This window comes from Pleurodeles waltl, chromosome 4_2, assembly GCF_031143425.1.
Source record: "Pleurodeles waltl isolate 20211129_DDA chromosome 4_2, aPleWal1.hap1.20221129, whole genome shotgun sequence".
NCBI classification, from domain to species: Eukaryota; Metazoa; Chordata; class Amphibia; order Caudata; family Salamandridae; genus Pleurodeles; species Pleurodeles waltl.
In genome coordinates, this window is record NC_090443.1 from 137,829,491 (window position 1) to 137,852,295 (window position 22,805).

Here is a 22,805-nt window from a genome sequence, read left to right on the forward strand (position 1 = left end):
CCCTAGCGAAGGCCTGCCAGAGTCCCCTCTTCTGATGGGCGCTGACCTATATGGGACACCCAGAAAAAGTAACACAGCGGTCAGACAATGCCCATTAGATACAGCTGGCTATACGGCCCCTATGGGACGGACACTGACAACAGCAAAACAGGACCTCACACACGCAGCATGTCATGAATCCCATGACTGTACAGTGTCAAATCGTGCACACATGTTTACAGCCATCTACCACCATTACACACATCCATGCCCCCCAATCCGCATACTTACCTGTACCTCTGGTCGACCATAGAGCTTGGCCTACAGGGGTAGGACCCCGTCCACCGGCTTGTCCAGTTCCTCAGTGGTGAAGGCCAGGGTCCTTTCCCCTGTCACGTGTGCCATTTCCAGGACCAGAGTCAGGACACAGTAGCACACTCAGTGGATTACCCACATGCACGTAATCTGGGAGTCAAGTGAAGTTGGGGTGACGAGATTGCGTATGCTCCACAGCTGAGTGCACCGTCACCGCCGGCGGAGATCATGATAGGCTCATATTCCCCATTGACAACCATATTAACCAATGAATGGTCTCACTGCGGTGAACACCGCCTGATGCTATTTCGACAACCGCTGGCGGTGTGAGGTCACTTCCCCTACAATATATCTGGATTACAGGGGGCAGACATTTTGGCCATTACTACGCAGTTATTAATTTCTCATTTGTCCTATGCAGGCCCTATTGTCCCCATCCCCCCATACGCATGAACAAATATACATTTACTCACCACTACAGTCCAGATGTATCACTGAGGACATGTCACTCCAGTTTAACATCCTACTATGCATATGTATCATCGACTTGTGTGCCAGCAGTGCTGAATATTCAACATGTTGGGCAGATGAATGTGTGTTCCTCACCTGTTCTCTACGCCTCCTAGGTACAGACCCATGTGGCGAGGGAGGGCCCCATTGGTGTACAGACCACTTGTTGATTTGGGGACCATGTTGGAGCGTCACATCATTATCAATTACAGACTTAACTGTGCTACTATTCATGACCTTTGTGCATTACTGGATCCAGCACGGAGACCGGCTGATCAGAATCAGCATGCCATCCCTACTGAAGTGCAAATGCTCTCTGTACTCCATTTCCTGGCCACGGGCTCATTTCAGGTGACTGTGGGCATGGGTGCAGGTTTTTCACAGCCAATGTTTAGCCTCAAACTGTCTAGATTCCTGAATACATTTGTACGACACCTGCAGTCCTATGTGAGGTTCCCCAAAGTGCTGAACTCCCTGCCATCAGGTGAGACTTTTATGCCCTTGCCAACATTCCCCATGTGATAGGTGCCATCAATGGAACCCACATAGCTCTCATCCCCCCAAGAGTAAGTGAACAGGTGCACAGAAACAGGAAGAACTTTCACTCCATGAACATTCAATTGGTGTGTACTGCAGACCAGTACATCTCACATGTGAATGCCATGTTCCCTGGATCAGTCCATGATTCCTTTGTGCTAAGGAACAGCAGTGTGCCACACATGATGGAACATCTACAAGGGGACAGACGATGGATCATAGGTAAGTGTGTCTGATAATTTTTGGCACATAGCTGACAGCCAGGCTGTCTGCAACTGAAGATTGTCAGTGACAGTCCTGTTTTGCCCACTTTTGCAGGTGATTCTGGCTACCCAAACATGCATTGGCTCCTGACACCAGTGAGGAATCCTAGGACAGATGCTGAGAGGAATGAGGCCCATGGACGTACTAGGGAGGGTGATAGAGTGCACTATAGGTCTCCTGAAGGCTAGATTCTGTTGCCTCCATATCTCTGGGGGATCCCTGGCCTATGAGCCCAAGAAGGTGTGTAGAATAGTGGTGGCCTGCTGCATGCTGCACAAAGTGGCTGTGAGGAAATGTGTTCCCCTCTTTGAGGAGGAGGGTGCTGTATATCCAGACCAGCTTCCGCGGAGAAGGGATGAGAAGGATGGTGATGATGAGGGGGAAGATGTACACTCCAGGAACCAACTGATCCAACTGTATTTCCAGTAACTAAGAGGTACTATTTGATGCTGTTGTTGTCTGTTCTGCATACTGTTGGTATCCCTTATCCTCAATGGGGGTGTTGGGTCTATAGACATTGTCACTGTGACCTGGTTTGCATGGGACATGTGACATGATGGACAGCTTGTTAGACATTTCATTTGGCACCTCCCCATGTTATGCGTGGGGTGACATTCCTCCAATAAAGCTATGAATTAATGATTTCAATTACAATTGCATGCACACTTCGATTTGATTCAACATATTGATATGGGACATTTACATTGGTGAACAGGTGTTTTATTTGGTGTCAGGGATGCCATGATGCTCTTTACAGTGAAGGGAGTGGGCTACTGGTGGATGTCCTTATTGGCTACATGGTCTCAGAGATTGTTGGCAGTGGTAATGTGTCCATCTGATATTTACAAGTTTTGGGGTTGCTATTGCACGGTGGGGATGGTGGTTTAGTGGCACATTTGGGGGACAGTTCTTTTCAGAGTCACTTCTTAGAGGGGGCCTTGGTCTTGGCAGGTGTTCCAATGCCATATCTGGGCCTGAGGGACCGTTTGGGTGCCTGGTGTTGGCCTGTACGGCTTGAGGTGCTGGTCTCCTGTGTGTCCTCAGATGGTGGCACAAGTCCAGTTGCTGCTGCTGATGTTGCTGGCTGGTCTGTATCTTGGTCTGTAGTAGGGGCTTCCTGGTCTGTGGGGGTCTCAGGATGGGTTGGTACATGGTGCAGCAGCGCACCTGCTATGGTGGCCATGGTGGTATTGAGCATTTTCCACTGCTCCACGGTCTCTTGGTGTTGGGCTATCTGCAGCCTTTGACTCTACTCCAGAGTGGCCACAATCTGGCCCATCCTGTCCTAGGTATGGTAGTATGCTCCCAGGACCTGAGAGATCATGTCCTGGGCTGCAGCATCCATCATGTGGCCTCTCCCCTGGGCCACTGATGCCCTCCCACTGGGCCTAGCCCCCTGTGCCTGTGTCCCCTGCACAGGTCTGGCGGTACCACTTGTACTGGGGCCATCGTCTTCCTGCCTGTTGGTAGGTGGTGACTGTGGCCTCTGTCCTTGTGTTCCACCAGTCTGTGGCCTGGATACACAGGTGTGGGGCCGGTTGCCCTGGGCTGATGTTGGTGGCTTGGTGGTAGGGGTGTCAGTGGTGTCATGGGTGGGGCTGCTGGATGGTGACAGTCCAGGACTGTCTGAGGGGCCAGGGTATTCCTCACTGTCCAGTGTTCCCTCTCCAGTCTCCTGGGTGGTGCCTCTGTCTCCATGTGGGGCACTGCCACTCCTTGTCCTGTCCGTCAGGTTGGCATACGTGGTGATGCCTGTTTGGGGGAATGGACATGTCTGCTACAATTGCAAAATCGGATGGGGTGCACAGGGCTGGGCTGTTTTGTGCAAGTTTTCCACTGTTGGGCCATGCAGGATGCCTTTTTGAGGTTGACATTGCATGTTGCTTGGGATGTGGAGGTGCATTGTGGGTGGTGTAGTGCCATTGTGATTCCTTGCAGGGGTAGGTGGCTGTGCACAGGGGGAGGAATGTGGGCCTGTTGGTGGATTTGTGGGCATGCAGGGTAAATGGATGTTGTGAATGTGGCCTGGGTGAGGTAGTGGTCCTGGTGGCTGTTGGAGGGGTGGGGTGGTGCATGCATTACAGGTTTGATGGATATGGGGTAATTGTAGATGACTTACCCGAGTCCATTCCTCCAGTGAGTCCAGTGAGACCCTCAGGGTGCAGGATGGACAGTACCTTTTCCTCTCAGTCAGTGTAGTCGGCTGGTGTTGGTGGAGGTCTTCCCACAGTCTTCTGGACCGCAATGTTGTGCCGGGATGCCATGGACCTCACCTTCCCGCGCAGGTCATTCCATCTCTTCCGGTTGTCATCCCTTGTGCATGGATGGTTTCCCACTGCGTTGACCTTGTGGACAATGGTCTGCCATAACTCCATCTTCCTGGGGATGGGTGTGTGCTGGACCTGGTCCCCGAATAATTGTGGCTCGACCTTGAGTATCTCATCCACCATGGTCCTTAGCTCCCTTTCTGTGAAGCGTGGGTGCTTGGGGGATGCCATGGTGTGTGTTGTGAGTGATGTGTTGTGTGGATCTAGGTGAAGGTGTTGTTGTGTGGTTGGCTGTGATTCGTGTGTTGTGGCATTCAGTGTCTGCTTGTGGAGTTCTCAATCTCAGTTGTCTTACTGGCGATGCAAAGGATTGTGGGGTGTGTCTGTGAGTGTTTTTTGGTGTTGTGGATGTGTGTCAGGTGTGTGGGTTTCAAACTTGCCAATGTGTGCAATTCTTACTGTTGAGTCCCATTGCTGGCCGTGGGGGTCTGTACTGCCAATGGTCGTTCGACTTCCACTGACCGCCACAGTGAATTGTGCTTCATTATTTGGAGGGCAGGGAATTTATGTGCTCGGCAGTGGCGAGTGGGATTTTCAGCATTTTCGCCTACAAGGACCATGGCGGTGACTGGTGGTAGGAATATTTTTGGTGGATTCTGTTTTTTGCATTTTTATATGGCGGGTTTCTGTCCACCACCAATGGCGGGATTCTGTTCACCATCGCCTGGGTGATGACCTCCATTGTCTGTAGCTCATTGACAGTGATTTTAAGTAACTAACAGACATTAGGTACTTAAGTAAAATTACTTAATTCAAACGATGATGGAAATGCTTGCGCTCATGTTTATAAACTATTGGGAATACATGGGCCAGCATTTTCCATATTTTGTTTAGATTGTCTGTGCTAATAGAGAAGTGGAGAGCCCCCTTATACAAACTATGTCCAAGGTCAAGCTGCACCAGACTGATAACATTCACAAAGGCAAAAGCCTTCCTGGGTTTATCTGTCCAGGCGGACCATGCATGGCCTAGTGGTTTTCGGTCAGATTTCTCCGATAGGCCGGCTCTGACACAGACAAACTAGTAAATGACATAATGGGCTACCTGCTGCATTCTCTCCACATATCATTCAGGGTCCTGCCGCGAAGAATGACATTAAACGGCTTTTGGGAAATACTATGAGTGCATGATTGCGATATACCCCAAGCAGCTTTAACTCTCGATTCCGAGCTTCACGGGTCCTAAATGGGAATAACTTGTCATCTCCCAGGTGCTTGTTTTGTGTCCTGCAGCGAGCACGTAGACCAGTGGTTTAATGAGGTTAATCTGCAAAAGACGAGCTAAAACGTGAATCTCCATTGTTTTCGGGAGAGTTAGTTTAAACACTTTTATCATTCTTAGTGTTGCACGCGCTTGACTCATACATCGCGACTGGTAAGCGTTGTAATCTTGATGAAGTGCCACAACTCCCGAGTGCCTCCCAATTATCAGTGAGACCTTCCATTGTAGGTGTGGCGTTAAAGAGTCCAGGCTGTGAAGAGGAGACGCGAGGAAGAGAACAGAATAGTGCCACATTCAAATATTTAAATCTGGTGGATAAACGACACGAAACACCCTGGCACAAATAACCAGCGTTTTGGGCGAGTTTATACGTTCAATTTACAAACCTGGGCAAAAACGAGGACTAGATTGTGCAAAGTGTCTATGTGCTGATTTGTGAACGGTATGTTTTATGCGTCTTGTGCTCGTCTGTCAGACTAGAGCTGGTGGTCGTAGCCATGTGCGCAGTTTGTGCTCACTTATTCACATCGCTAGTGTGAAACAGACACAAACTCCCTTGTTAAGTGTCATGCGGCCACCAGGGTCTGTGACCCCAACAACTGAGCCCTTCTCAGCAAAGAGATGGCTGCATAAAGGCTTTTCAACTCCTTTCACAACGGTATGAGAGCACTTACATAGCGCAACAGCTGTGACTACGTGTCACAGCGCTCAATGAGCGCTCAAAAAAAAAATAGGGAATGCATGTGGTAGTCAAGTGACAGGAACAGTGTTTCTTAAAATGCATAATAAACACAAAACATCTTCTTGCATAAATCACGCTTTAGCGGATTTTCAGCTTTCGAGACAACATAGGTCCGTGCTAAGATAATTCAGCGTATGAAAAACGTCTCGCTCTGCGGTCTCATGATGCGACATGCCATGTCGATGCATACCATGTGGTGTAGGCTGCCAGTCAGCCAAGAACAGGATAAGGAAGCAGTGAGAGTCAGGTTTGGGTGAGAGCAGCCTGCAAGGAAGGTGCAGCGCGGCCCCAGGTGAACTCTCACCTGGGTAGTGATCAGACGGACGACCAGAGAAGACGGTGAGTCAGGGGGAGGAATGTGCTTAAGGCATTCCAGTCAGATCTCGGTGGAGGACTCGGCCTGCTCATCCTGCTCTACCACTCTCCGCGGTCATCCACCCACAAGCGTGGCCTGGATGTACCCCCCGCCAGGCTGAGAGCATCACTAAGAGGCCACTGCAAAAAGCGTTACCCAGTCACAGGCTGCTGAATGACAGTGAAAGGTGCACGCAACAATTTCCTGACTGTTGGGCACAGCCCAAACATGGGAAGCAGATACCTGACTTTTGTGTCACGTAGGACGCCACCAGACTAAAGGCCTATAGCAGACAAAGTTATCAGTTTGTGCACTTTCACGCAGAAAAGTCCTGGGCGTTTTTATCATACAAAAAACACTTTACTCTAATTGTAATTATTTAAAACATGAGTTTCCAGGGTAGGTACAGAAAGGCGGGAGCAAACCCAGATTGTAAATTCAATGAATCTAAGTGACATTCGTTTGCATAATCATTCGTTGTGCTAGCAAGGTATATGCTTGAAGAGCAACTTTGGGCACCCCTGATCTAGAAAAGTACACTTTACTGGTGATTTTTAAACTTGAAATTCGAATGACAGAGGGGTATAGTAAGGGAAAGGGGCGTGGAAGGAAGTGTTACAGTTTGAAAAGTCAAAATTGTTAGTCCTGGTGTGAGGCACATGATCGACCACGTCCATAGCGGGCTGAGGAAAACATTTGCAAAGGCGAGCAGCTAAGACTAAGAAGAGAAGATCACTCGCCGAGGCCTTGCAAGGTAGGTATATCACGAAGGCTGTGTGGGCCTCTAAAGTTTGACTGTGTTCTTCAGCACTTTAGTGCACAACTTCCATGGGTCTGAAGAAGTCTCCGGTTTTCATCCCTGTTCTACTCCAAAATGTCCTTTTCGTCTCTCATGTCTCAAGATCTGGCACATGTAATTTTATGCCACTTAAAATATCTACTCCCCCCACACCCCTCCAAATGCTCCCGCAAAAACTTCATACTCGCAACCTGTCCCTTGCCCTTGGTTATCAAAATGCAAATCATTATCTCCAAAAATTGTTAGTTATTTTACTTTAGATCAGTCCTCTTACACAATTTTTGGATTGGCACTCTGTGTCACTGACCCAGCATATGGTACACCAGCTCATCCATTAAATGTGCAGGAAATTTCATCTTACCTCTGACTTCAGGGACGATCGAGGATCGTCTGTGTGCTGTGGATCCAACAGATAGATACCACGTGGGATTTAGCCTCTGTGACAATGATGTTGTATGACATTACAATGCATGCAGTGGTTATAAGGGCTTGTCTGCAAGGCCTGGCTGCAAGGCCAGACCTTGCAACCAGTCCCCGCCACACGGTGGGGGTTGAAATAATGTGTAGTAATTAGAATTCCTTTACGTTAAAAAACCCATAGAAATTCACTGAAAAAAACAAAGGTTACAGGTACGTTATAGTTAGGTTCTGAATTTACTCGTACAAAACAAGAGAAATTTAGCAGTTATAGTTAGAGTTCTTTCAGGTAACTATAACTCGGGCCTTAAGGTAACTATAATTCACGCCTTCGCCATGCACAGCTAATTACGCCACATATTATGTCATTGATGAGATCTTTTATGGCATCTTTGATATCACTGCAGCGTTTGTAATAACATTATTGTTAAGAAAATTGTGCATGGCAAGGGCCCGCATTATAGTTACCCTAGGGCGCGAGTTATAGTTATTTGAAAGAACTCTAACTACAACGGCTGAATGTCTATGGTTTTGTAGGAGTAAATTCAGAACCTAACTATAACGTACCTGTAACCTTTGTTTTTTTCAGTGAATTTCTATGGGTTTTTTTAGCGTTTATTTTTTCAGTGCGTATATATATATATATATATATATATATATATATATATATATATATATATATGTATATATATATATATATATATATATATGTAGCTATACACACACACACACACCCACACACACAGATATATTTTGTGCAGCTTGCTGTGGGAAATATATGTAAGCATATTTCTTTTTTTGGGGGGGAGATCCCCAAACCCTCACTTTTTTTAATATAAATCAATTAGTTTTTTTAATTGGGGGAAGTACCCCAAACCTCCCTTCATTAATTAGCCTTTCTACCCTATGCCCTTATTCACCCCTACATACTAAAAAATACGTTTACTACCCTATGCCCATACCCACACCTAAGCCCTAAAAAATACCCTTATCACTCAATACCCCTACCCACCATTAAACCCTAAAAACACCCTTACCACACTATACCCCTAGCTACCTCAAACCTAAAAACACCCTTACAACCCAATGTCCTTAACTCACCCTAAACACTAAATATATCCTTCCACTCCATTCCCATACCCACCCCATAACACAAAAAATACCCTTACCACCATATATCCATACCCACTTCTAAACCTTTAAAACACCCTTATTACACTATGACATTACCTACACATAAACCCTAAAATACCCTTACCACCACTGTCAGCCCCTAAATCCTAAAAACACCCTTACAACTTAATACCCTTACCCACCATTAAATCATGAAAATACCCATACCACCCCATGCACCTACCCATCCCTAAACCCTAAAATGCCCTTAAAACTCCATACCCCTGAAAAGCCCTTAATCCTAAAAACACCCTTACAATCCACTACTCTTGCCCACCCCTAAAGCCTAAACAACCCTTATTTCCCTATACTCACCCTATACCCATGCTACACACACACACACACACACACACACACACACACACATATATATATATATATATAAAACAAAGGTTACAGGGACGTTATAGTTATGCTCCCATTTTTAATTTACAAAACCATAGCAACTCACCTGTTATAGTTAGAGTTATCTCAAGTAACTATAACTCGTGCCCTAAGTTAACTATAACTCGCACCCCCACCATGCACAGTTTTTTCCTCAAAAATTTGACTGCAAATATTACATTTTTTTCACAAATGATGTTATCAAAGGTGTTCTGAGAGCCCTAATTTTTGGGACGATGAGCAGTGCATGGCGGGGACGTGAGTTATAGTAGCTATAAAATCCCTGTAATCTTTGTTTTTTAAGTGAATTTCTATGTTTTTTTATTTCTATTTCCCAACTAGAACTTCCTTGTAACCAGTTTTTTTCAGTGAATTTCTATGTTTTTTAACCCCTTCACTGCTTGGCCTTTTCTCCCTCAGGTGCCAGGCCTTTTTTTTGCTATTTGGGGCAGTTCGCGCTTAGGCCCTCATAGCTTTTTGTCCACATAAGCTACCCACGACAAATATGCATCCTTTTTTCCAACATACTAGGGATTCTAGAGGTACCCAGGGTTTGTGGGTTCCCCTAAAGGAGACCGAAAAATTAGCCCCAAAAAAGCAAAAATTTCGTTTTCTTTTAAAAAAAAAAGGGGAAAAAGTGCTGCAGAAGAAGGCTTGTGATTTTTCCCCTGAAAATAGCAACAACAAAGGGTTTGCGGAGCTAAAATCACCATCTTCCCAGCTTTCAGGAACAGGCAGACTTGAATCAGAAAACCCAATCAATCAACACAATTTTGGCATTTTACTGGGACATACCCCATTTTTATGACTTTTTGTGTTTTCAGCCTCCTTCCAGTTAGTGACAGAAATGGTAGGAAATCAATGCTGGATCCCGGAAAGATAAACATTTCTGAAAAGAAGACAAAATTCTGAATTCAGCAAGGGGTAATTTGTTTAGATCCTACAAGGGTTTCCTACAGAAAATAACAGCTGAAATGAAAAAATATTGAAATTTAGGTAAAAAAACAGCCATTTTTCTCCACATTTTACTCTGTAACATTTTCCTGTGATGTCAGACGTCTGCTGGATTCTTCTGGTTGCAGGGATATATAGGGTTTGTAGGTTCATCAAGAACCCTAGGTACCCAGAGCCAATAAATGAGCTGCCCCCTGCAATGGGTTTTCATTCTATACCGGGTATACAGCAATTCATTTGCTGAAATATAAAGAGTGAAAAATAGGTATCAAGAAAACCTTTGTATTTCCAAAATGGGCACAAGATAAGGTGTTGAGAAGCAGTGGTTATTTGCACAGCTCTGAATTCCGGGGTGCCCATACTAGCATGTGAAAGACAGGCAATTTCTCAAATAGACGTCTTTTTTACACACTTTCTTACATTTGGAAGGACAAAATGTAGAGAAAGACAAGGGGTAATAACACTTGCTTTGCTATTCTGTGTTCCACCAAGTATCCCGATAAAAATGGTACCTCACTTGTGTGGGTAGGCGTAATGCTCGCAAAGGGAAACGCAACATAGACACATTACATTTTTACATTGAAATCTGACGTGTTTTTTGCAAAGTGCCTAGCTGTAGATTCTGGCATCTACCTCAGCCGGCACCTAGGGAAACCTACCAAACCTGCACATTTTTGAAAACTAGACGCCCAGGGGAATCCAAGATGGGGAGACATCTGGGGCTCTCACCAGGTTCTGTTACCCAGAATCCTTTGCAAACCTCAAAATTTGGTTAAAAAAACACTTTTTCCTCACATTTCGGTGACTGAAAGCTCTGCAATCTCAGAGGAGCCATAAATTTCCTTCCATCAAGCGTTCCCCCAAGTCTCCCACTAAAAATGGTACCTTACTTGTGTGGGTAGGCCTAGCACCCGCAATACGAAATGCCACAAAACACAACGTGGACACATCACATATTCCCAAAGAAAACAGAGCTGTTTTTTGCAAAGTGCCTTGCCATGGATTTTGACCTCTAGCTCAGATCGCACCTAGGGAAACCTATCAAACCTACACATGTTTGAAAACTAGACACCTAGGGGAATCCAAGATGGGGTGACTTGTGGGGCTCTCATCAGGTTCTGTTACCCAGAATCCTTTGCAAATCTCAACATTTGGCAAAAAACCCACTTTTTCCTCTCATTACGGTAACAGAAAGTTCTGGAATCTGAGAGAAGCCACAAATTTCCTTCCACCCAGCGTTCCCCCAAGTCTCCCGATAAAAACTGTACCTCACTTGTGTGGGTAGGCCTAGCACCAGCGACAGGAAATTCCCAAAAACACAACGTGGACACATCACATTTTCCTAAAGAAAACGTAGCTGTTTTTAGCAAAGTGCTTAGCTGTGGGTTTTGGCCGCTAGCTCAGTCGGCACCTAGGGAAACCTACCAAACCTGTGCATTTTTTAAAACTAGACACCGAGGGGAATCCAAGATGGGGTGACTTGTGGGGTTCTCACCAGGTTCTGTTACCCAGATCCTTTACAAACCTCAAAATTTGGCAAAAAAAACACATTTTCCTCTCATTTCGGCGACAGAAAGTTCTGGAATCTGAGAGGAGCCACAAATTTCCTTCCACCCAGCGTTCCCTCAAGTCTCCCGCTAAAAATGGTACCTCACTTGTGTGAGTAGGCCTAACGTCCGCGACAGGAAATGCCCCAAAACACAACGTGGACGCATCACATTTTCCCAAAGAAAAGAGAGCTGTTTTTAGCAAAGTGCCTAGCTGTGGATTTTGTCGCTAGCTCAGCCGGCACGTAGGGAAACCTACCAAACCTACACACTTTTGAAAACTAGACACCTAGGGGAATCCAAGATGGGGTGACTTGTGGGGCTCTCACCAGGTTCTGTTACCCAGAATCCTTTACAAACCTCAACATTTGGCAAAGAAAAACACATTTTCCTCTCATTTCGGTGACAGAAAGTTCTGGAATCTGAGAGGAACCACAAATTTCCTTCCACCCAGCGTTCCCACAAGTCTCCCGATAAAAACTGTACCTCACTTGTGTGGGTAGGCCTAGCGCCAGCGACAGGAAATGCCCCAAAACACAACGTGGACGCATCACATTTTCCCAAAGAAAAGAGAGCTGTTTTTAGCAAAGTGCCTAGCTGTGGATTTTGGCCGCTAGCTCAGCCTGCACCTGGGGAAACCGACCAAACCTACACACTTTTGAAAAGCAGACACCTAGGAGAATCCAAGATGGGGTGACTTGTAGGGCTCTCACCAGGTTCTCTTACCCAGAATCCATTACAAACCTCAACATTTGGCAAAAAAAACACATTTTCCTCTCATTTTGGTGACAGAAAGTTCTGGAATCTGAGAGGAACCACAAATTTACTTCCACCCGGCGTTCCCCCAAGTCTCCTGATAAAAACTGTACCTCACTTGTGTGGGTAGGCCTAGCGCCAGCGACAGGAAACACAACGTGGACACATCACATTTTCCTAGAGAAAACAGAGCTGTTTTTAGCAGAGTGCCTAGCTGTGGATTTTGGCCACTAGTTCAGCCGGCACCTAGGGAAACCCACCAAACCTGTGCATTTTTTTAAACTGGACACCGAAGGGAATCCAAGATGGGGTGACTTGTGGGGCTCTCACCAGGTTCTGTTACCCAGAATCCTTTACAAACCTCAAAATTTGGCCAAAAAAAACACTTTTTCCTCACATTTCAGTGATAGAAAGTTCTGGAATCTGAGAGGAACCACAAATTTCCTTCCACCCAGCGTTCCCCCAAGTCTCCCGATAAAAACTGTACCTCACTTGTGTGCGTAGGCCTAGCGCCAGCGACAGGAAATGCCCCAAAACACAACGTGGACACATCACTTTTTCCCAAAGAAAACAGAGCTGTTTTTTGCAAAGTGCCTAGCTGTGGATTTTGACCTCTAGCTCAGCCGGCACCTAGGGACACCTACCAAACCTGCGCATTTTTGAAAACTAGACACCTAGGGGAATCCGGGATGGGGTGACTTGTAGGGCTCTCACCAGGTTCTGTTACCCAGAATCCTTTGCAAACCTCAAAAGTTGGCAAAAAAACACTTTTTCCTCTCATTTCGGTGACAGAAAGTTCTGGAATCTGAGAGGACCTACAAATTTCTTTCCTTCTAGCGTTCCCCAAGTCTCCCGGTAAAAATGGTAGCTCACTTGTGTGGGTAGGCCTAGCGCCCGCAACAGGAAATTCCCCAAAACACAACATAAACACATCACATTTTCCCAAAGAAAACAGAGCTGTTTTAGCAACCCTAGCTGTGGATTTTGGCTGCTAGCTCAGCCGGCACCTAGGGAAACCTACCAAACCTACCCATTTTTTAAAACTTGGCAACTAGGGGAATCCAAGATGGGGTGACTTATGGGGCTCTCACCAGGTTCTGTTACCCAGAATCCTTTACAAACCTCAACATTTGGCAAAAAAAAAAACTTTTTCCTCACATTTTGGTGATAGAAAGTTCTGGAATCTGAGAGGAGCCACAAATTTCTTCCATCCAGCGTTCCCCCAAGTCTCCCGCTAAAAATGGTACCTCACTTGTGTGGTAGGCCTAGCGCCTGCAACAGGAAATGCCCCAAAACACAATATGGACACATCACATTTTCCCAAAGGAAACAGAGCTGTTTTTTGCAAAGTGCTTAACTGTGGATTTTGACCTCTAGCTTAGCCGGCACCTAGGGAAACCTACCAAACCTACACATTTTTAAAAATTAGACACCTAGGGGAATCCAAGATGGGGTGACTTGTGGGGCTCTCACCAGGTTCTGTTACCCAGAATCCTTTACAAACCTCAACATTTGGCAAAAAAAAACACTTTTTCCTCTCATTTCGGTGACAGAAAGTTCTGGAATCTGAGAGGAACCACAAATTTCCCCAAAGCACTATCTGGAGACATCAAAATTTTGAAATACAAAACTACCTGTTTTTGCCGGGGGGCACCTTCGCTTTTGGTCCTGGGCTCAGCAGCTATCTGGGGAAACCTACCAAACCCATACATTTCTGAAAACTAGACACTCAAGGGAGTCCAGGGAGGCGTGACTTGCATGGATCCCCAAAGGTTTTCTTATCCAGAATCCTCAGCAAACCTCAAATTTGGCTAAAAAATCACGTTTTTCCCACAATTCTGTGTGGGATCACCTCACCGGGACAAATTTCCTACCACCCAACGTTCCCCTCAGTCTTCCGGTAAAAATGATAGCTCATTTATGTGGGTGGGCTAAGTGCCTGTGACAGGGAAGAGCCAAAAACATGTCGAAATTGAGGGAGAACCAAAGCAGGTCTGAAAGGGCAGTTTGAAAAAAAACATTTTTAGGCTGACAAGTGCAGCAGAATTTATATTGTTATGGATGAGACAATGTTGGGTGGTAGGAATTTTGTGGATTCCTGCAGATTCTGGAAGTTTCCCTCACAAACATGTGTGGAAAATGTGTGATTTCCAGAAAAGTTGGAGGTTTGCAGGGCATTGTGGGTAAGAAAATGGTGCGGAGTGCATTTGAAGCACACCACCCTGGAAACAACCAGATGTTTAGTTTTCAGATGTGTCTAGGTCTTGTGCATTTTTCTACGTGGAAGTGTCACAAAGTCAAAAAAGTGCAGCCCTCACCATTAGGATTTGGAGAGTTACCAAGCTCTCATGGCCCAAGTGTAAAACCAAAACCTCAAATAATCAAATGTTTATTGCTTTCCGTGGGGTAAGATGTTTTAGTGTGTGGGGGAGAGCTGAAAGACTGTTACCCCTTTCAGTTGGGGTGGGGACATAACCAGGCCCATACTGGTTGGTAGCCACCACCCCACAATTTCTTTTTTATTCCATGGCATCTGGTAGACTTTCTGCCGCTCTGAGGTGTGGATCGGGTTTAATTGCCCAATCTGCCCACTGATGGGCAGAAAAACTTTGGCCCCATTTATTTAGGGTGGGGGTAAGGCCTTACCCCCACCCTCTTATTTTGAAACAGAAATCTTCCCTGGTCTCTGGTGGGCTTTCTGGCCCCCTGGGGGGCAGATGGACCTTCCAAAAATAGGCTGATCTGCCCCCAAGGGGGACAGATATGACCAATAGTAATGTGCCCCCATGGGGAGTGACCCTTGCCCAAGGGGCTGCCCCCCAAACAAAACACACACATACACAAACACACCAATCCCTGGTGTCTAGTGGTTTCTGCCCCCCTTGGAGGCAGATTGGCCTAACAAAAATAGGCCGATCTGCCACCAAGGGGGGAAGAAATGGCCAAAATACAATTTGCCCCCCACGGGAGTGACCCTTGCCAAAAAAAATATATATATCCCTAGTGTCTAGAGGTTTCTGCCCCCCCCCGGGGGCAGGACGGCCTAATTATATTAGGTCGATCTGCCTCCGGGGGGCAGAAAAGGCCTAAAAATATTTTGCTCCCCTTATGCGTAAGTATAAACAAAATAAAAATTCCCTGGTGTCTAGTGGTTTCTGCCCCCCCAGGTGCAGATCGGCCTAATTATATTAGGCCGATCTGCCCTCAAGGGGGCAGAAATGGCCTAAAAATAATTTGGTCCCCCGCGGAGCGACCCTTGCCTAAGGGGTCGCTCTTCACATATAAAAAAATAAAATAAACAAAACATTTTTTTATCCCTGGTGTCTAGGGGTTTTCTGCCCCCCCCCCCTCCCTGGGGAAGATCGGCCTAATTTTATTAGGCTGATCTGCCCCCAGTGGTGGCAGAAATAGCCTAAAAATTATCTCCCCCCCCGGGGAGCGGCCCTTGCCCAAGGGGCCGCTCCCCTTATGCGTAAGTATAAAAAAAAAATCCATGGTGTGTAGTGGTTTCTGCCCCTCTGGTGGCAGATCGGCCTGATATAATTAGTCCGATCTGCCCCAGAAATGGTCTAAATTAATTCCCCCCCCCCCGGGTAGCAACCCTTGCCTAAGGGGTCGCTCCCCACATATAAGAAAAATAAATAAATGAAAAAACTAATTATCCCTGGTGTCTAGTGGTTTTCTGCCCCACCTGGGGGCACATCAGCCTAATTATGTTAGGCCGATCTGCCCCCGGGGGGGCAGAAATGGCCTAAAAATCATTTGCCCCCCTAGGGAGCGGCCCTTGCCCAAGCGTCCGCTCCCCTTATTGAAATGTACAAAAGAAAATCCCTGGTGTCTAGTGGGCATTTCTACTTCCCGATCACATTGGGGTGGGGGTCGGGTTGGAAGGGGAAGCAATTTCCCTTCCATCCCTTCCTGGGGGGGTGTGGGAGTCAGGCCCACGGGGAGAGTGCTAGCGCTCCCCCATGGGCCGGGTGCAGGACGAGCTGGTCTCGTCCCAGGCACACGTGAACCGTGTGACCCTACCGCATAGCATCTGACATTGGCCCCAGGAGGTGGTGCTCCCTGGGGCTGCGGGGGGGCATGCGCTCCCTCCCATAGCATGTGAAATTGGCCCGAGGGAGGTGGCAGTCCTCATGGACCCCACCAAATAGCATATGACATAGGTTCCAGGGAGGTGGCAGTCCCTGGGGATGCGCGGGGCCACAAGCCACCCCCGCATAACTTATGACATTGGCTCCAGAGAGATGGTGTCCCATGGGGCTGCGGGTGGGCCAAGCATCCCCCACTGACAGCAAATGAAATTGGCCCCAGGGAGGTGGCAGTCTCTGGGGGCCCAGCGGCCTGCAGCGCAAAAAATGTTAAATAAGCCCCGGGGAAGTGGTAGCCCCCAGGACATAAAACTACCCCAGGAGGGGGACCGCCTCCCTAAATTTTACATGCCCCCGGGTCCTGGCCCTCCTGGTGGCTTCTCAAAAACAAGTGTGGGAGCCCACGCTTGTTTTTTTTCCCCCCATAAATTTGCTACAACTTTGTGAATTTGCAGCAAACATTTTAAAATAAAAGTGTTTTTTTTTTAGCTCTGACTCTACCCTGCCCCTTGTCTTATTTTTTTTATTTTTTTCTGGGACTCAGCAGATGCTGAGTCCCAAGATAGCAGCCAACACTTCCAGGCTGAAGTATCAGCAGCCAATCAGACCTATGCATTTCCCCGCAGCAAGTCACAGCAACCTCAGAAATGCAAATTTATTTTTGCTTTTATATCTACCAAATCTATATAGCTACTGAACGGATCTCTAACTTTAACATCCCTGTAACCTTTGTTTTTTTCAGTGAATATCCATGTTTTTTTTAACCCAAAGCAATTTTAATTACTATACATTATTCCAACCCCCGCTGTGCACGTCCTTTGGCCGTGGACAGCAGGGGTTGGTACAAGGTCTGGCCTGCAGCCAGGCCTTACAGCAAAACCCTTATAACCACCCAACCCCACGCCAAGCACGTCTTTTGGTAATGGACAACGCAGGTTGGCCACAGGCCCTGTCTCTCTCAGTGGATCTGTGAGTGGGTGTGTGAGAGTTTGAGTGGGTCTGAAAGGGTGCATGAGTTTCTGAGTGGGTGTGTGAGTCTCTTGGGGCATTTATGAGTGAATGAATTAGTGTATGAATGAGTCTGTTTTTTTTTCAAGCCTAGACCTCCTTCCCGGCCTCGCTGAAACCCCAGGCAGCTGCATTTCTGTGCAACGGGCACAACGGACACAGAGTGGGAGTGAGGCGGAGGGTTGAGAACCACCTGTATCTGGCTCACGGATTGTCGGGAGCCTGACCCAAGGTGCCCCCCACCTTCACAACCACTAAACGGCGAAAAACAAGAGGGACCTATCTTCCCAAGAGATGCTGACTCGCTCTGCCCCAGCCCATGCCATGAAGGCAGGGCCTACAACCCAGCCCCCCAATCAGAAGGAATGAGAGGGGCCCTCACACAATGATCTGGCCCCAGTCTCAAGGAGCTTATTGGCCTTCCTCTTTGACTCCTTGAAATCAGGCATCCAGGATCTCAGAAGGGACCTCTCCTAAGAGCTGCAGGACCTCCGAACGGACCTGACTTTGATTGGTGAACTGGTCTCCACCATGGAGGAGAACAAGACCATCCGATACGAAGATGTAGATCTGTTGCGCCAAGAAATCATACGCCCTAACAACAAGATGACCACAGGGCCCGGGGGAAGATCTTGAGACCAGGCCACAGTGGAACAACATTCACTCAGAGGCATCTCTGTGGATGCTGAGGGGTTTGGACATCAGGGGATACACCCAAGCACTCTTTTGCTCAATCCTAGACTGGGAGGTGGATGCAGACCTGCAGCTAGACCATGTACGTAGCTTGGCCGGGCTGGGAGAGCAGAGGCCAGACCCTCAGATTTTCTAGCCTGTGTGCATGACTTCCAAATCATGAGAGACATCCTGAAAGGGGCTAGAAACAAACAACCCATCCACTTTCGCAACCACGCCATCAGACTCTTCCAGGACGTAAGCCTCCTTACTCTGCAGTACAGGAGGGACTTTAAACCCATCACTTAAATCCTGCACTCCCAAGGGGTGGCCTATGGTTGGGGCCAACTCCACCAATTCAAAACTCTGCCGAGTACACGCCGCATGCTGGTCTGAAACCTGAGGCTGTCCAACCAGGGCCCCTCCGCTGGCAAAAAGTGAGCAGATGTCGAAAGCACAACCGACTGAGCCCAGAGAAACATATAACAGAAGGTCCAAAAGGCAAATCCAACAAGAGGAGCACTTATATCACTAATAATGAGTGGCAGGAGGTATATCCAGGAAGTGATAAGAAAAGGTCCTGAATGGTGGACGAGTTTTGTTTATTTCGGCTGTTTTCATTTGAGTTGTATTGCTCAAGAAATGGTCAGGTTGTTCGGATTTTAATTCTTGCTTATCCATAGCACAGATTGGAAAAAGCACACTAGGAGTCTCTGGCCCTCATTTTGACATTGGCGGGTGGCCTCATCTCGCCATCAGGCCGCCTGTGTGGCCTGAACCCCACAGGCCCTATTATGGCTTCCCCCCTGGGCCGGCGGGCGGAAACAGAGGCCTTAACATTGTTGCCGGCTCCTAATGGAGCCGGCGGCAATGTGGCGGTGCAGCGGGTGCAGCAGTGGAATGCGCAAAAGGGCTGTGCATGGGGGCCCCTGCACTGCCCATGCCAAGTGCATGTGCAGTGCAGGGGCCCCTGGGGCCCCCCAAGTATCCCATTCTGCCAGCCTTTCCATGGACTCGTAATCCCCAGGGGAGCGCTGCTTTCAGTGCTTCCCTGATGGATTACAACTGCCGGGACCTCCAGGCTGCAGGCTGGTGGCAGCCTGGCGGTGTCGGTGGTTTGACCGTGCCGCCACGGTCATAATGTCGCGGCCGGACTGCCACTTTGGTGGCTGTCCGACCGCGACCGTGACCCTGGCGGTCTAGTGACCACCAGGATCATAATGACCCCCTCTGTGTCTTGCAATTTAAATCTTAAGAGGGCTACAGAAGAATAGGATGAGGTCTAGGGCTAACAGTGCTGATCTTGGGTTTTGGAATGGATCCCGCTGTCTGCTCCAACATTAAATTGTAAATATATTAAAATCTGCCCCCACTTTCGAGGCTATTATGGCTTACTTTAGGTGCCAGGACCAAGGATTTCACAAACATCCCAAGAAAGCTGTTCCCTTAAGCACATCAATTTTTATATCAAGTGGCCCTACTGCCGTCAAGACATCAAGAGAAACCCTTAAGGCCCATTATACAGCCAGCCTCATACAAACTTTGCAGGCCCAATTAGGGCTGGTGAAGATAGAGCATAATTCCTTCTTTACACCGGCAGATGAGAAGGCATTCGTCAAACTCCTCTGGCAACACTACAAACACAGAGAGAAGGAGGGCAGATTACTGGCAGCTCATCTACATCAATGGGAATCCCATATTGGTGATCCAGGATGTAACAGGTCAAATCTTAGTTCACCCTTGGGACACAGTGAGCCACTTTGAGGCCTATTACATAGTCCGATACTCCTTGGAGCACCACTCCTGAATGGTTAAGATGGTTTCTTGACACACTGCGCCTTTCAATTTGGAATAACGAGGGCCAACCGATTTTTGAGGGGACATGGGTTTTGGATGATCTGTCCAAGGTGAGTGTTACAAGACTGGGTGGGACATTCTCATGCCTCATCTTACCAAGACCTTCAATGATGTAATGGACACTGGATCGCCAGGAGCCAGATCCAAAAAAGCAGAAATCACCCTCCTCCCGAAGGACAATAAAGATCCACCAGATAGCACCAGCTGCTGTCTGATCTTCCTCAATAATGCTGACCTCAGACTGATGGCCTAGATCCTCCAGCCTGGCTGGGGAAGGTGATCCCAGAGCTCATTTATGAGACCCAAGTGGGTTTTTTACCAGGGCGAATCTCCTGTAACAACATATGGACACTGGAGCACCTTTTGTGGTGAACGATGGACGATCTGTTAGAGATGTTAGCTCTTACACTAAATATCATAAAGGCCTTTGACTTGGTCAAATGGCCATACCTCTTCCAGGTTTTGGCCCTGCATGGGATTGGGGAATGGTTTAATTGGCAAAGTTCATCTTGTGTATGATTCCCCCTCTACTGAAGTGTCCTGCAGTGGGTTCTTTCCGACACAATCCAGACTGGCTACGGTACCCGTCATAGCTTCACACTTTCCCCACTCTTTTTGCTCCAGGCAATAGAACCCCTGTTTGCCGCAATCCGCGGATCGTGAGAAGTGTGCAGGATCCCCATGGGAGCTGGCAAAGGTCAGATTATTCTCTACACAGACAAAGTCCTGCTCTTTTTGTCTAAATGGCACCCTTCAATGGCAACAATAAAGTCAATCATCGAGGACCTATGCGCACTGCCGGGATACTGGGTCAATTTGATGAAAAGTGACGCCCTCCCGATGACTAGAGCTACTACTAGTCTTGCATGCATCTAAGGCTACAATATGACATGGGTGCCAAATGGGCTACACTGTTTGGGTAGCTGGGTTAACAGGCGCCTAAAGCGCATGGTAGAGGACAATCTCCTCCCCCTTCTCGAAAGCACACAGCAGGACTTCCTGAAGTGGTCTCACCTCAATGCATCTTTATGAGGGAGAGTACAAACTGTGAAAATTACTACGGCCACCTGCTTTCAATATGTCTTCAGGATGCTGCCTGCCTCTCAGGATACCCAAACCTCTCCTGGCACATATTGTGGCTGACATCTGATCTTACATCTGGAGTGGGTGTAAGCTGCACTCCTGAGCCTTTCGACTCTTGACCGACACAATGGCAGAAGGCCTCAGGCTTCCTCATCTCAACTCCTACATTCTGGCCTCCCAATTTCTCCCAGGTTGCAGCTCATTTACACTACAGACGGGAACACCTGTGTTGGGCACTCCTGGAGCATCACATTCTATCACCTTTGGCTGTGACACAACCCCCATCTTTCAGTCAAGGATCCGAGAGTGGCCTCAAATTCAATTATGGCAATGATGGCCTGTGCCTGGCAGGATGCACTTCATCTACTGGGAGGGTGCCACTACCTTCACCAGAAGCATAATCCTGCTCTCTGCATTGGCAGACGTTCATTTTACTGGGCAACCTGGAACGATCACTGCGTGAGGTGTCTTGATTAGCTCCTAAATAATAGTGGGCTCAAATCCTTTGATTTCTTGGAATTCGGGCTATGACCCACTGAGTCTTGGCATTATTATCAATTGTCCTACACCCTCATGCAGCTTGTAGCTAGTACAGCTCTCCCCCCACTCTAGTACCTCTGAACATTCAACCAAAACAGGGGGCTAGTGTCTGGCTTGTATGCGATCCTCATCGAAGGACAACAGTCCCTTATGTCCCTCTTAGTCACCAGACTTTGAGGGCAGCCTTTCCTGGGGAAGGCCTGTTCCCCGAAACACTCTGCAGGTGGGGCCTGAGAGAATCCCAGTTGGAATTCCTGTTCTTCAAAACCTTGCAGGACTGCAACTGGACACCTGGAAGTTTTACAGCATGAACCTTCTACCCCATGATCTATGTTGGAAGTGCAATGCACCTGATGTGACTTGCACCATATATTGTGGTCTTTCTGAACCACTGCACCCTACTGGACACTTATATGGGACAGACTATGGAGTCATGGTACCCTCTAAATTACTCCCTCATCCCGCCTCGCCCTCCTCCGTGACTTCTCTGACCTATCTGACATGACCTCCCATAATCACATGATCGTAGATGGCTTGCCACTTCACTTGCCACGGCCTACCTTTGTATACTCCGCCATTCACAGCAGTCCACTCTCCCCTCACTCACTGCATGGCTCCTTGAACTGTATCATGTAGCGGGATTACGAGAAAATCACCTATAAGCCAAATGATCAGTCATACATTTTTGGAACCACATGGAGGCCTCTCATGATAGATGTTGCTGCATCACTTGACTGAATTCCCCTGCCTAGCACGGAGACAGACATCATTCTGAGAGACAGGGTGTAGGGCCACAAAGACCGGAAGAAGACTAATTAGGTCCTTGAAAGCTTGAACTTAAATGATTTAACCCTCTCTTTTGACCCCCTCTTAGCTGTCTTTCACCCCGCCCCCTACTAATTCCTGTAGCATCTCATTAGCTTCCGGAGGGAATGATAGTTGGAGGGAAGATTTTGTAAGCACTGTGGGCCTCGTCATCCTATACCACTGAAGCCTTGTTTCTGGTATTTACTGTAGTTGTTTCATGCTGATCACATCTCTTATGGTGAATTCTAGAGCTGCATTCTGCTGATTCCTGTGGTATCTTCATGTATTTCTCCCAACACATGCTTCTCAATGCCTTTCTGATTCTCTTGTTGGCACTGTATTGTTCAATTTTCAATAAATAAAGACATTAAAAAAAGTGAGTCACCTAAAGCTGCACAGTAGCGAGGCCCCTTTTGACATTCAGAAAGTGGGACCCAGTTAGAAGGTGATAACCCTGGAACCCA